Source organism: Myiozetetes cayanensis, unplaced genomic scaffold, assembly GCF_022539395.1.
Source record: "Myiozetetes cayanensis isolate MyiCay16 unplaced genomic scaffold, myiCay2020 scf1, whole genome shotgun sequence".
In the NCBI taxonomy this organism is placed as follows: Eukaryota; Metazoa; Chordata; class Aves; order Passeriformes; family Tyrannidae; genus Myiozetetes; species Myiozetetes cayanensis.
Window position 1 is genome coordinate 137,927,833 of NW_026086604.1, and position 14,806 is coordinate 137,942,638.

Genomic DNA, 14,806 nt, shown 5'->3' on the forward strand with positions numbered 1-14,806 from the left:
AAGATGATCACGAGGCAGTCAGGAACTGGTAGTTCTGACTGCTTTTACATTGCCTGTCACTTCAGCATCTCATTTGGAGATCTGAGGACTGGGTCATAAAACCACAGTGGACAAGATTCCTACAATATGTGCATGGGTTGCAGCATAAACACAGATTTGGGAGGTTTTTAAAAATATGAAACTTGTATACATCAATCAAAGGCATTCCTATAATTGTAGATAACCTGGAGCAAAGGAGGTGTGCACCTGGATATTCATTTAACTACTCATTCCGAACTGTGAATGAGTAGACCAGTGTACCAGCGTATATCAAAAATCATTAACTATTCTAAAGCTGATCAAGCAGAGCAGGCTGTGATGAACCTGAAGCCCATAAACCAGCCTCAGCCTGCAACATCATCTTGCTGGCATTTTGTCTGTTGGTGCCAAGTAGCACCAATTGTGCAGCACTGTGTGGCCCTTGGGTTTAAACAGAAGCCACCAGCTCCTAAGCATAAGCTTCAAGCTGTTGACTGTCCCCCACAGCAGTCCAGGCTCCACAAACGAGTTTCCCTCAAGCTATACCCCACACATGGCAACTGTTACACCAGAGCTCTCGGTTACCCATTTACAGCAGTGTAGCAGACTTGGAAAACATTAAAGTCTAGAGACAGAGTGATACAAGTTATGTGAAAATAAATGATCTCACTGACAACTGTGCTTACCTTCAAACTAATCACAAGCCTTTCAATTTGAGTATTTTGAATAATTCTTTGCAGGGTATCAAGATCATCAGATCAGCTGAATGGCAGCTTCAGGGTCTCTGCTGAGGAATTCCTGATTATCTCACGGAGCATGACTGCAGGGGGAGCGGGTGAATAACAGCACCCTCTGCTTTCCATTTGTATTTGATATAAGATCTTTTTATGTCTTCTGGACTTCACAGTGATGCATAAGCAGAATGACACCAGCAGAGAGTATTCATATACTAAATATTTTTGAGTAATCACTCTGCCTAACTGCAGACAGGTTTTATGGTTTGTTTGTTTGTCTGACTATATCAAAAAGGTCTGACCTCCCACAGGAGGGTTGCCCCTACTACGCCTTATCTGCTATAAGATTTTCTTGTTTGCTTACTGTATTACTGTAGTGCTTTCAGGGGTTGTTTTTGTGTTCCCTCGCTTTTCAAACACAGAGAACATCTTGGTTTGCCTTTGAAGGCGTTCACTTTCCTTCACACAAAGTCAAACAACACCTTTCTCAAAGAACGAAGTATCAGACTCTGCTAATCAGAGTTCACTCCAAAGGGTCAGTCCCAGATGCTGCCCAGTGCCAAACTTGTGTTGGTGAGGAGTGTGAGCTTCATGAGTCAGAGGGCAGGATGCACTTCAGATAGAAACACACTTGACTGCAAGATATGGACCAGGAAAGTCTGATGTCCCTCCATTGGAATTGAATCATTTCAGCCTAGAGAAATACCCAACATCTCAGTAATAATCCTACTGAGATCTTAGGGGTTTGCTTAAACAAGTTTGTGAGATTCTTTAGGAATGTCCAGTTCTTTTTTTTTTTTTTTAATTATTTGGACTGTGATCCTCAGCCTCTGGCCTGTACAGCAAAACAAGAAAATAAGGCCAAAAGTAGCTGGTAGGTTGTGAGGAGAAATTAAAGCAAGGGTTCAGTGGACTGAGCAATCTCATTTTTTGGACTTAAATACTTTTTATATAATTGTATGAAAAAATAACAAAGTCTATGAGAAAGTAAGAGCTCTGCAGGATACAGGCAGGTGATTGATTTTGGCATCTGTTAAATGTCTAGGTACTGAGTCCATGCTCCTCCAAGCCTCACAGTGGGGAAAAAGCATATGAAGTCAGGTCTATGGCATACATGGCATCTACAGCAGTCTCACTGACTGCTACTTCAAAATCAGGAAAAACATCAGTCCAAAAACTTTGAAGATTAACAGAAACTTTCCAGCATATTGATTCAAACTGCTGTTGCTCAGGAGGGAATCAGTTTGAAAAAAAAGGGTAATTTTTTTCACTCATCTTCAAAAATTTGGATTAATTTTAATCCTTTCAGTAATACATTCAGCTGACTTAAAAACTATGCCTCATGTCTACTTTGAACAGAGGCAAAAGATAAACCAGAACTTCCCAAAAACTAATTTCAGGAATCTATAGATTATAGGCTCAGTATTCACAAACTAAGTAATGTGCAAGAGCAAATAACACTAATGGGAGCTTTACACAGACAGGCTTGGAGCTCAACGTACATGAATGTCTCACTCTTCATTACCTGGGGGTTTATATTCCTGCTGGGAGGACACTAGAGAAACAGCAGTTAGTGGGAGCTCCTGCAACACACACCAGCACAGCATTGCAGGGACTAACCTCAGTTTTCATCCTGGCTTTCTGCTGTCACACCAAAGGCATTTTACTCTGAAGATTAATCAGCTCACTCTACACATTCACTGCTAATTTTGGCATCTACTTCTGACTGTGCAGAAATTGTTCTCCAACAGGAAAAGGAGAAATAAACATGTGCTTTCCAGGACAGCAGTCTGGTCTTTGCTTCTCTTTCCCTGACTTCCAGCCTGAGCAATATAACACTACCTGTGGGAATGAGTGTAGGGAAGTGCTAGGAGATCATAACAACAGTTTAGTGCACACACTCTGCTGAAACCTCCCTTGCACAGTGGGTAATTTCTCAAGGTACCAGTCACTACTGATATGTTATTGTGTGTTGCCACCAAGGACACAAGCTCATTGCACTCTGAGGATAACTCTTAACTCACAACAAATATATGTTTGGCTTGGCTTTTTGTGGTTTATTTCTTTCTGACTGGGATGTACTTGCGTTGCCCATGCATTTATACAGCTCCCCTTGCTGCCACCATTGCAACAGTATGAGCACAATCACTCACATTAAAGAGGTATTTAAAATTCCCAAAGGCTTCACTGAGCAAAGCCCTCTGAGTATCCATGTCCGCAGTAAGGATGGTGCCTCTTTCAAGCTGCCATTTTCAAATGCCTGCACCATCTTCATTCTGCAAGGTGTGTGTCAGAGTGAATAAAATGCACCATACCATCACCAGGAAAAAAAAAAACAAAAACAAAACCAGATGCAAGTAGAGCTCAGATTGCACAACCACATGGTGATCTTGTCACAGGATTTCTGCAACACCAAATGCTTATTATCTCCCTAACCAGACATCCACTGCACAGTCCCAAGCCTTGGTTGTAGTGCACTGTCCAGTCTTTGCACCAGGTGCAATATTAGCCATTTGCTTATTAAAACATTTGTGAATGTTTGCTCTTTTCCTCAATAACCCTGAGATGAGCAGATAACTACCCATTTCACAGTGAGTCTGTGAAGCACAGGATGACAAAGGACAAAACTGCTGAGAGTACACTAATTTGTAGATTCCTGACCAGAGAGTCAAGAACCTCACTTACCAGTGAATTTTGCTTTGTAGAGGATTTGCACATCCAAAACATACATTGCAGGGACTGCAGTGCTTTGTGTGAGCACCCAACATCTGTTACACACAGGTTCAAATCTGGACATTCAGAAACAGTTTGGTTTTGAGACAATTGCCCAGGATTTTACAATTGTAGTTACATAATAACAATTACACACCATGTTAGAAATATTGAAAACAGACCTTCCAACTCAGCTCTTCCCATTGTGAAAACAGATTAATGATACTGATTTGACAGATTCTTCCTCGCCTGGGCACTGTGCTGTATTCGTGCTATCAGCCCTCATTTTCCATGTATCTATGCCCATCTCTACACTCTACCACACTGTTTTCCCGATGAATATAGCAGTAGGAGTCCTAGGAGGCAGGACAGAAAGCTGAAGGCTGTTAATGCACACATTGTTTTGTAACAACAATGCAAACAGCTCTTTGTAGCTTATTTTGGAAAGTAAGATGAAAGTCTGACCTCAGCAAGTTAAATTTACTTTTGCGTCTTCTAAAGTACAGAAACAGATCTCCCAGAAGTGCTTTGGCATGAATAAGTTCGTGTTTGTTTTTGGCTTTTTTTAAATGAGTTTTGTTCCTCTGAGATGAATATCTCATTTTAAAAATAAATATAAGTAAAGCCAACAAAACAAATCACTATTATAATGTGATAGGAAAAGACAACATGATTCTGTGCTATGAAGAACATGAAAAGTTGCTCTTGAGAAAAAGCTACTGACTTAAGGAAGATTAAATTGCTTTCTAGAGGTGAGAGAACACCTAAGAGTCATTGTAAAACTCAGCCTCTAACACAATACCTTGATTCCTTAAGAATTAACCCAGATCAGTGTAAGAGCATGTACTTCTGCCAATAATATCCCTGTCTCCAGCCCTTTTCAAGGATTTCTTAGGCTGGATGTGGCTTCTTTGGTATTAGTAGCCTTTCATGGATTTACATGAACTTGTCTGGTCTCCTCCTGAGTCACAAGAACTTTAAGCAGTCACAACATCCTTTAGGCAAAGTGTCTAACCACTCAGCTACCCATCCTATGGAAATCCACTTTGTTTTATGATTTATTGGTTTTAGCCTGACTCCAGCTAGCTTCATCTGGTGTCCCACAGGTTTTTTTCATGAAAAGAGACAGTGAATTTGACCCCTGGTCATCATTTCCACACCATTCACAGCTATGACCTTTATCAAGTTTTCCTCTGCTCCCACCTCTTCCCTAATTCTTGTCTCTAGTCTGTCCTTTCCACTCCAGAGCCGTGGGCAGGTACAACATGGTGGCTCTCCAACACAGCAAGGCTTGGCCAGGCAGGTTCTGTGCCTGGCACTCTTTCATTAAGACCAGCCCTTTAAAGGATAAGAGTTTATAAGCAGTGCCTCATCCTAATTGCATTATTCCATTAGCTCAAGGAACAGAGCCTTATCTCGCGGTAATCGAGGCAGGAGCAGCCTGAGCTTTGAGAGGGATTACTGCCCTTAGCTCTGGGAGGAACACGTTACGTCTGTCAGCTCGGCATCCTCTTCCTACACGTCCAACCCCCACAACCAAAGTCAATCACAATAAGCCCCCTCTTCTTACAGCATCAAGAGTAATTGATTTCCCACAGCTGCTCCTGGGTCTCGTTCAAACCCTGACCATTCCTGAATGTTCAGAGAAATTGCGAGGTCTTTTCCTGGCAAGTTTTGGGCCCAGCCAAAACTTGTAGAAAACTACAAGTTTCTCTCTTGTAGTATTCCTCATGGCCAAGCTCCTAGCACAGCATTCATCTACATAAGTGTGGGTATCTTACCCAACCACTTAATGTTCCTCTCTCAGTGGTAGATAGAGATCCAGGTAGTAGCATCTTTGGAACATTTCTTCTCTGTAAGGAACCAGAATAGCTCAGAGGAAACCACAAAGTACCTACTTTTTCCTATTGACTATACAAGAAAGAAGATGAGTAGCTCAGGTGCAAACATTTACACCCTAGACTTCTAAAGTTAGACATCTCATGACATCAAAAAAGGATTATACATGCTGTTAATAGAATTTTTTTTCCAGATAAAAGGATGTATTAATTCAACAATCACTAACCTACCAATTCCTACACATTGAGTTTCAAAGTTTGTTATTAAATGCAAAATTGTTTATGATTATAGACTGTATACTCAATAAAACAAAACATAAATCATTAAATGAGAGGCCTTTGTTTTTAAAGAGATTTTAGGGCATCCTTCCTGGCAAGGCTGCACCACAACAGCTAAGCCAGGGAGAGAGCTTTGGCTTGCATTAGGGGTACCTTACCATGGTTCCAGAATTAGGATGGGTTCAGGCACCATCACTGGAGTCTTCACCCACAGCAAGAACTAACACACCTGTTGTCTGGGGGTTTTTTGCATGCTGGCAGCTGATATTAGAGGCCAAGCCTGACTCATTGTCACCTTCTCCAGCTGCTAGAGCAGCCACCATGGCTTCCTCCTGCTAATGGAAACATCCTGAGGAGTAAAGACACTCAGGAGTTGCCATCATGCTCCAAGACACCCACAGTTATGTGGCAGAGCAAGGTCATTCATTATTGCAGTACCTGGTAGATGTTTCTTATCAAACCTTTATGATTTGCCTAATTAGTTTTGGATTAAAGCCTGTAGGCCAAATTCTCTCCTCTACTTATATGTTTCCTTTTGGGAAGGAGAAGGCATATGAAGCAGGCCTGGCAAATCTAATGGTATTCATTTTGCCATCCAGTTTCATTCTATTTTCTCCTTAGCTCCTCTCACGTAAGATTTCATATTCTCATGCAATTTTATGCATGTTTATTTCATTATATTATATTTCACCTTCTGAGTATAATCACTGGCCTCAGCCTCATGAACTAGATGCAGTTTACCCAAAATTAAAGTAATTCCTCACCTGTAGGGTTCTCTACAGCACAGTGGAGAGTAACCTTAACAGGAACAGCCTGAAATATAAACTATGCTGTCCCATCCCACCATGTATTCTCACACAGTTTCATACAACTTCAGCAATCTAGTCTCCCACTGGGGAACCTACTGTTACTAATGTTACCATTTTTGCTGAAAAGGGATGCAGGTGCCATTGAATTGCTGCCAAGGAGAGAAGCCAGAAGATAAGGTTGCGCTCCTAAAGATTTTCTAATCTATTTCTAATAGTTTGCAGACCCCAGTGAAGATGCACATACTGTTGTCTCTTGATGCTGCTAAAAGTGTCTGTGCACAGAAGGCCAGTGCAAACAAACAAGATGCCTGAGAGGGAATGCTAATCCAGGGAAATCCACAGCAGAGACATGGGTGCAATTGCAAATGAAAGTGTATTTGGGTGGAAAGGCCAAGAAGTTCGTCACATGAGGGCTGGGAAGAAGAGATGAGCATGAAGTTTCCTAATAAACTGAAGGGAGAAAAGAGAGAACGTGTGACTAGAGAGGAGTAGTGACAGGAACTGCCAGGTAGCTGGGACTGGCAGTGGAAGGAGAGAGGGGCCAATACACACATAGTCAGCTCATGCACAGAGATCTACAAGGAATCCTGGAATAATTTCTTTGTTACAGCTTCCAACTAACATCAAGCAAAGCATCCAACTAGAACATGCTGTTCTCTTGCGAGTTCCCTGTGGCACCCCAGTCTAAGACTTTGCTGGTTTCGTGTGTGTGTGTGTTTTTGTTTTAATAATCATATAAGAGGATTTCAGATATTTTTCTCCTGGTGCTTTCACTCCATTTAGCATTGTGAAAATCTCCTCTGCTTTGTAGTTTAGCTCTGCCTAGGGTTTGTATTTTGCACGCTCTGATTGAATGAGGGCACTAATCCAACAGTGGGGTTGCCCACAAAAATTTGTTCCAGACCTTTGCTGCATGTTATCAAGAAAAAAATAAATCCCTGCTTCTCACAGAGATGGAGACTGAATTTATTAGGTCAAGGTTTATTCAAAATGAAAATGTTGTGCCATATTATCAAGCTAAACCAAACAGTCACAAAAACTGTGATCCTGAAATTTCACACACAGAAGGACCTTACTTTTTTCATTTCCCGCCGTGCTGGATAGGTGATGTCTCACCTCTGAGCATGCCAGAATTGCCTCAGTCTCAGTAGGGCTGAGCAGGCTCCAGAACCTCCTCATGTCCCCTGAGGGGCTCCATCTGAAGGGTGTTTTCAGAACACACAACAAGATTAGGAGCCCCGTGAAGTGCACTGATGGCAGATACTTCCTTTTAAAACAGAGCCAAAGGAAGCCAACAACCTTCTCACCTATCCCTTTTACTTAATAGCCTGGGGATTAGAGTGCACACCCAGGAAGGAGAAGACCCAGGCTCAGTTCTCTACACTGAGCCCGAGGTAATCCAAAGCAGCCTCTTAGAGGCACCCTGCAACAGGTTTGCCTGGGAGCGAGCCCTGCCCATTCCTGCTGCTGGAGCTACGAGGGATTTCAGAGATTTCAGGACCCCACCAGGCCAGACTGAAAGCACATTTCCCTTTCTTTGGCTACATGGGACAAGTCTTGGCTTCTGCTCCCAGGTGAGTCCTCACACTTCTCCAGATCCACAGCACTGCCCACCACAGTGATGAATCTATAAAAACAAGTATTCTGTAACATAAATGACTGGAATAGCTACATTTTCTTACCACGGCGTTGCCCTATGTATTCCAGATTATTGTATCCAGGCATTTAAAAATTCTTTCTTAATACTTATTTCTGCCACAAAAAATAGGAAAAACCCAAACCCATAAAGACTTTGGAAAAAAAAAAAAGCAAACAGCTTTCAGACAGAAACCTCAAAGCAGTAAGGAGGCATTAAGCAGTGCAGCACTAGCCTCCAAGTAACAGGATTTATTATACCCATTTTCTACTGTCACATCTTCCCCCTCCCCCCCACCTCCGACGAGCCACAGCCTGCTTCAAATGGTAGAACAAGTATAGATTCCCTGGCTCCATTCCCAATCCATTTCTCTGCTTCAGGGCTTCTCCCGTTCTCTCCTGCTCACATGGAAATCATATATCAGCTCTGCTAACCCATTTCAAAAAGTTTGGGAAAAAAGTTTGGTATCTGCACCTGTAACTCTCATTGCTTTCACTGCTTTTAGCTTCTTCCCCAAACCAAGTTTAGATTCCCCACTTAACTCACATGCAACATCCTCAGCTGACAATTCCTTTACTTTCAACAAGTCTGCAAAAACTCACACCCAGCAGATACTCCACACAGAACTTGAAGAAAGAAGGTTTGGGATTGAGGAAGCAGCTGACATGAATACAAGGAATGAGGATATTAAGAGAGGGGTAAATTACGGGGAATCAAACATGAAGTTTCTCGTCCATTACCTGTGCTTGGAAACTGCCCAGCTGATGAACTGTAGGTTAGTTTTTTTCCTGATGTACCACACATCAAAACAGAGGATGTATTCCTGCACTGCTAGCTCTGCATCTGTCAATTCCTCCACTTCATACACCCTTAATACCCTCCTTCATACACCTTTCTAGACCCCTTCTACTGTAACACTGATTTAAACAGCTTCACACCCATCTTGTTTCTCAGCCCTTCTTCTCTTTCCCTTTGTCTTGGCAAGAAAATGATCCATACCTTTCAAAAGCTGCAGGTGCTCCCCAAGCATCCCATTCCTACAAGAACGGTGATCACCTCCACCCAGGATCCTAGTGGAAAAGCGAGGTACATTTTTCTGCAAGATGTGCGTATCTTTGCTCTAAAAGGGCATTTGGCTGAGATACAAAACATCTTCACCTTTTTACCCTCCCACCCAAATTTGCTAAAAGGTTGCAGCTGTCTCAGTAGAAATGCATCCCAGCAGGGTCCTAATGTTCACAGAAACATAGAATATCCTTCCCATGTGTCTCTCAAGTGTGTGTGCACAACTTTCATTCTGTTTCTTTCTGTCTTGAGCCCTCCGAGCTCTCCTGTTCTCCTTACTGGGCCCTGGACAACTCACCTTGCTGCAGCACCTGCTAAATTCTGACTCCACAGTGGAGAGTGTTTCCTCTCCTGAAACATCCTGTTAGGAAAAGTTGGCTGCTGCTGTGGGAAGTTGGCTTTGGGACTCGCAGCACCGAGTGAGGTTCCCTCTGCCCAGCTCAGCTGCAGCAGCTACCTCTGCTGGCAGGAGGCTGCAGCGGGGCCTCTGCTCTAGGAACAGGCTCAGGCACCCCAAATGCCTCAGCCTGACCTGGAGAAACAATCCATTTCCATTTCTGCATATTTGCCTTCCAGTATTTGACCTTTTCAGTGGAACGTACGGTCACTCCCCACACCCTCCCATGCTGCCAAGTCAGTGGGGCTGGAAAGTCTCTAACAGCAGCAAAGATTCTGCTGTAACACTTTAAGGGAAGCACCAATGTTTCCACACAGCCAGAATTAATTCTGCTGCTGCAGAACTAACAGGGGAATCACACTGCACTAGCAGCTCCAGGGAAGATGAGAACAGCTGGCTGATGGTAATGCCCCAAGCAGGTTTGATAGCTTTCTGCCACCTTCCCCAAACCTTCCCAATCAGCCAATGATTCTGTTGAGTAAAGAAATTAACAATCCCAAATGTGTGAAACCAGTGGAAGGATCTCTCCCTTCCATGCAACTCCTCCTGCAAATAGTGATTTTAGAGCAGTTGTTACCAAACATAACTGCTCTAATATTTCTGAGAGCCTTTGTAGCCTCCAGAAGAGTCTGAATATGAACATGTCTTGTCACAGTTGCTTCTTCCATCACTGCAGGTGATGGCTTGAAAAGGAGTTTGCATTTATATTGTCCATACATACTCCAACTAGTACATAGCTAAGTGAGGGTTTTCACAAGCACTTTATACACATAAAAACGAACAATACAACACCCAAAAGATTTCTAAGGACAAAAAAAAGTTACCTCGAAACATTACTCCTCAGCACATGAAGTACTAATTGAGGTTGTGTAGGAGTGGTATCAAAACCCTAGTCTGCACAGACAGGATTTAATGTGATTTTTAGTTTTATAATTGGTGTTAAACAAAGGCACAACCAACAGCAAACTCCTGAAGAAAACGTGGTTTAGGTATCCCAGAGCTCACATGAGTATGACAATAATAAACTCACATTCTAAGGGAGGCTTGGCCAAACTGCTTGCTACAGAAGCAGGCAGAGAAGTCGAAACTCGTGACATATATTAATAAGAAGATTTAAAATAATAATAAAAAAAAGTTTTAAGGTGCTATGTACAATTGCCATCTACAAAATGCACTAGGTAGGCACCAAAGCCTAGAAGGGTATTACAAGAAAGAAGAGCCCCTCACAGTAAGGTCTATGCAGCAAGAATGGCCCCTGCAAAGAGAAACAATTTTCCTGCATCTGGAGCTCAGCCAGACACCGATAGAAATGCACAACAGCACAATGTCCATTGAGACAGTGGATGCAAAGCTCAGAGTCCACATCAGCGGGAAGTGTGAATTAAACATTCCACAAAAAAACCCCTCCAAAATAAACTTCTTGAAGATCTACTTTTCCAAATTCTGTGTATTATTTTACAAAAGGAATTATAAAGGATAAAAAAAAGAAAAAAGGTAAAAAGCAAATCTAAGCATAAAGAAGCTATTTCACCTGTCATATTTTCATCTTTGTCATTGCATATGACCCACATAACCTACAGTTTCCTGAGCCACCTCAGATAATACACTTAAGAAGTTTATCCTATGCTTCTCAGTGTTTTTATGCAGTTTCTGATATTTTTGCCTATGTTAAAATTAAGTCCATGCATATCACATCCTCCTTCCCCCTCTGCAAATCCTCACGGCCATGTCCTGCTGCCTCTCGCAGTGCCCCTTCCCCCCTCCTTGCTCCCTCCCCTGCAGAAAGGGCGCGGGCGCCGCCTCTCCCCACGAACCCGGTTGGCAAAGCAGGGCTTGTGCAGACACGCAGCCCTTGCGCGCAGAGGAGCTGCACCAGGAAGGGAAGGAGCAGATATTCCAGCTCTGCCTGTCAAGTCTGCATTTCAAAGGTTGTTCCTGGGTGTGGGAAAGAATAAAGAGGGTCTGTAGGTCCACATGCAAAACCCCACACTCTTCTGCCTCAGCTGCCAGGCTGTCGCTCAGGACCTGAACATGTCCCCACTTGCCCCTTCCCACTGAGTTCATATCGGTCACGCTCAGTGACACAAACTCCATTTCTCTCCCATTTGTCAAACTATACACGTCCTTAAAATACACATTTTTAAAAATTAAATGCCCAGTGCTCTGAAAGAGGGAGGGAATCCAAACCAGGCATGGCTACTGCCTTGAGGAAAGAGTGCTGAGGAGCAGCTACTGTAATCTCTCAATTACTTGACTCAGAAAATCATAGAATCAGAGAATGGTTTGGGTTGGAAGGGACCCTAAAGATCACCTAGTTCCCACTAGATCCCATTGCCATGGGCAGGGACACCCTCCACTAGACCAGGTTGATCAGAACCCCATCCAGCCTGGCCTTGAACACTTCCAGGATGGATGACAGGGGGAGGGGAGTGTCTTCTCCAAGGACAGAGGTTTCTTAAAGAGTCTACTTTCATGCAGATGGAAAGTTTCCTTAGCCAAAAATCAGACTACGATTATTCCCAACAGGAATGTTACATCTTCTCAAATCTCTTTCAGCTGCTGCAACGGGCACATCTCTGATTCACAGTCATGACTCAGATTTTAAGCAGTGAATGCTTGTGGGTATACATCTGTTCCTTCCATTTGTGGCTACAGTAAGTCTTAGATACACCATTACCAGCACACTAAAACATGTGGCAGCAGACACCCACCTGGGGGAAGGGAAAGAACCTCACCTGGAATTGCTGAGACAAAGCTACAGATGAGGTTCATGTGACTCTTTTTCATGGCTTCAGATGGCAGTCAGGAAGAACATACACACAAACCTATAAAGGTAGTTCTGGAAGGCCAATTTCCAAGTTTTTGAGTCACCAGATGGTGAGATGAGCCCTAAACTTAAATGTTCACATACTCCTTCATTACTGGTGTCTAGATCACCATCCCTGAAGTCTACTATGGACATTCACAAGCACAGAGGATGACATTTGCATAGAGAATTCTGGCCACTGCTGCTTTCCTTCAGCACCAAGAAGCAGATGGTTCATCTTCAGTGCACCAACCCAGTGATGGGAACCCACACTCACTGCCCCAGCTCCCACAGGAATACCTTAATGACTGAATTATAGATCCTTTGTCTCAATTGTTGTTTTCTAGTCCTTCCAATATTGCAATGAAAAATACATAAAGAGCCCTGGGAAGCATGTAAGAGCTCACACTTTTTGATTTGATTTACCTTCAAGGAAGTTTAAGTTTGTACACATCCAAGACAGGTAACAGGTCTTGCTTGCCTTATTGGGTGAGACTAGGGCACTCTTCTAGTCAAGGAAAGAATGAAGACAGACTCAAAAAGGCCAGGCCTCCTGCTTCTTGAATGCCTACTGGCATCACTGCTTGTGGCCTCTCTCTAAAACAGAGCAAACCCTGAAGAGAACAAATGATGTGCTACATTCTGTGCCCTAGATCAACTTCCAAAGCACAAGTGTCAGCAGATCATCCACACCCTTCCACTGACAGTTTCCTCTTGATTAGCTCTAGGCTGCACCTCAATCCATGTATGTCATCGCTCTGAGGGAATCAAATACCTGGCACTGCTTAAAACAAATCCCATAAAACATGAACTGGCTTCAAACCTATAGATGACTTTACAGTATCATGAGTTTCAGACATATTTTTTTTATTCTCTCAAACTCTAATTTTGATGACCATGAATTCTAGTAAGCCAGTGTCTGGAAAGAAGAAAGGAAAATGGACCCATGTGTAGGGTTTTTAAGAAATCAGACCGAGTATGTCTTATGAAACTCAACTGAAACTGTTTAATATAATGTGAAAAACTACCAGGGAAGTGCTACACTTGTTATCATATATACCTAGTAAGTTATAGATTATACCACCAACACTAAAAGACAGGCAACAAAGACCTGCCAAGATTCAAGACAGCCCTCAAATCACTCCTCTTTACCAACTGTTCACAGCTACATGGCCACTGTTCTCAGCTGCTAGAAAAACCCAGCTTGAACCATCACCTTCCCCAGCTGAGGGGGAACTATGGTGTTAGTGCAAGCCATTTGTTACCCCAGGCAAAGCAACCAAACAAGTATTTCAGTTTTGCTTAAATCACCACTCATAGCTTTCAGTCACCAGGGCCCCAAAGAGAGTGCAGAAATGAATGGTGGAAACAATTCCCAAACTATTAGAACTGTTTTAGAAGTGAACTTTTGACTTGCTTCATACTACTTCTGAGGCTTAGTCCTTCACTTCTCAGATGCAAGGTTGGGCTTACTGGGGAGACTACGGGAGCTTTCAGGTCTTGTGCTGTGCTCCTGGGACAGCTGGTGGGAGCAGAACCAACAGATGACTGTGTCAGATTCACAGCTTCTCTGAGTACTCTGACAAGGTTCTTCCTCAAACACGTGACAAGTGATCATCAATAATGAACTAAACAGTAATCCTGCTTATTAACATATGCATGTTTAAGCTATTTAAAGATAAAGAACACAAAAGCACAACTCCAGTACTTCAAAAAAGGAGGCCAACTAGCCACCCTCCTCAGCTACCTCTTTACTTTTGCTGTGTATTATTTTCTTCCCTTACTGATGCAACTGTGAATTCCACAGAATGGAGACAATAAGAAATGCACATCCAAGCTACAGGTCTCGTTACTTTTACCATCACATTTATTCAACCTCCTCTTTAAAACCACAAACGCACATGTTTATCAAAGTTTTGCATTGTTTTAAAATTATTATACCCAAACACTGTTTGGATCCTTCCTCTTCTTTTGCCTGACAAATTTGAAAAATGCTGGTTTTATATCAGCTCGGAAGTGCGGTACAATTTACCATAAGCAAGTAAAGATAATTTCAGATTTGTAATAAGAGAAAATACTCAGTGAAAGAGCAACTGATTCTGGAGAGTATGTTTTCATACACTGTGATATCTCAGATTAATTAACTCCAAGTACTTACCATAGTTGTAGGGCATAGACAGTCTTAACATATTTGTCCCAGGGTACAAAGAATTTATGCTCAAGAATCAATACTATGTTGCAATATTTGTTTTTAAAATTAACTTTTTAAGGATAAGAATGATTTTCAAAGCATAGCGGAAAATTATCAGCTTATAAAATGTATTTCTCTGTTGATCAATTTCTGTACTCTGCTTCTTATTTGGAAAAGTGAGGTACTCCTTGAAAGGTTTCTTAGAAAGTAATGATACTCTGTGCTTTGCAAACATTTGTTACGTTATGGTGATTTAAGTACCTTTCATAGCTCCAGCAGCCCCGTGCGTATGAACACACTGAAATGCAGGTACACACCTTT